We start from the raw sequence: 1636 nt of genomic DNA on the forward strand, positions 1-1636 counted from the left end.
TTTTATGAGCAGGAGAGCTCAAAAAAGCAGAAGAACAATTTCTCTTGGGTCTACAAAATTGTTAAATGTCTTGTGTATACACCAATATTGTATAAGCATACAACATTCATGTTTTATGAAAGCATGCAGCAGGAGATGAACTGACATAAAATAAGACAAAAATAATGATCTCCAGAGTCAAACAACTTCAAGTCCTATACCCCTAATATTAGAACAATTAAGATGCATGAAAGGGCTGGTCTCTTGGAGATGGAGTGGGCACAAGATCCTCAAAGTTCAACTACTGGGACCACTCATTTCTCTCTTGAGCCATGTCCTGCCTAATGGGACTCCCAGAAGACACCTCAACACTGAGTTTCCATTAAGAACTGAAAAGGCACAGAAGCCCTTATACCTATTGGGCTATCCAATATGATAACCACTCAGTACTTGTGGCCTTTAAGAACTTAAATTAATTATAATAAAATAAAAATTCGTAACCTTAAACTACCCACATTTTAATTGCCCAATAGCCACAGGTGCTTAGTGACTATCATATCGGGCAGTGCAAATATTATATAAAATATTTTCATCCTCATGAAAATACTATGAGAAAAAGAACTCCTATTAGTCCTGGAATCTAAATTAGCCTCTTATTTTCCTGCTATCATAAGGATATTTTGGGGTTTCATTAAGAAGGCTAAGCAGACGTCTGCCTGCAGGAGAAAGCTGAAATAGACAGGCTTGGGTAGTCAATGCCTAAGACTTTGGAACAAAAGAGGAGGGCTTTCCGGAGATGTGCTCTATGGACAGTGTGTGCGAGGAGGTGATGATGAATTCCATTAGTGGTGAGGTTCTGTGTGGAAGAAACTTCACTAGCAGGTCTTCTGCCTTGTGTTGTCAGTAGAGAAAAAGTCCAGTTGGGTGAACAGAATCTTTTGATTATCTAGTGAGCACAAAAATGAGCTTATCTGAGAACAAAATTGTGTAGATTGTCAAAATGTCTTTTCTATCCACATGGGATATACTGGGAAAGATAACCATCACCTGTGCTGCATGTCAAGAAGAAGATAATTTAACCACATGAACTGTATATGTAGTCCATAAATTAAAAGCACTTGACATTTTCTATAACACATCTCAATGATATGAATCATCCACTGTCCAGTAAATGGGTTATGCAGAACATTTGCATTCATTAGCTGAGCTGTCATAAAGACAGAGTGTTAGAATTGCTATTTCTAGTCCTAATTCTGGCGAACAGGCCGACTTTGCTCACATAGCCCATAGCCGGTCTCTGCATGGGAGCCACCATTAGCATTCTTTCTTCTCTCTTACTGTGCTTTTCATTGAGTGCTAAAGAAATACTATAGGAGTTAGAGAAACCTGTCAGACTCTCTAAGAGATTAAATGAGTAAGCTCAAAGAACAGAAAGGAAAAGGAAATTTGCTCTTGCAGAGGCTCCCATGCATAGGCTTACAGCTGTCAGGAAAAGAGGAATGCCCAGTGCCAGTGGTAAAAATGGGCTCTTTCTTAAGCCACTTAATGATAGGATTTTTTTAAAAAGTACAGTTTTCTTAGACATGCTCATTTAGACACTCTAGGGAGAAAATGAATTTGCTTTGTCTTCAAATTTCTTCTGATAATGTGCAAACCC

Source organism: Carlito syrichta, unplaced genomic scaffold (genome assembly GCF_000164805.1).
Source record: "Carlito syrichta isolate Samal-C Ts95f unplaced genomic scaffold, Tarsius_syrichta-2.0.1 Scaffold128160, whole genome shotgun sequence".
Lineage (NCBI taxonomy): Eukaryota > Metazoa > Chordata > Mammalia > Primates > Tarsiidae > Carlito > Carlito syrichta.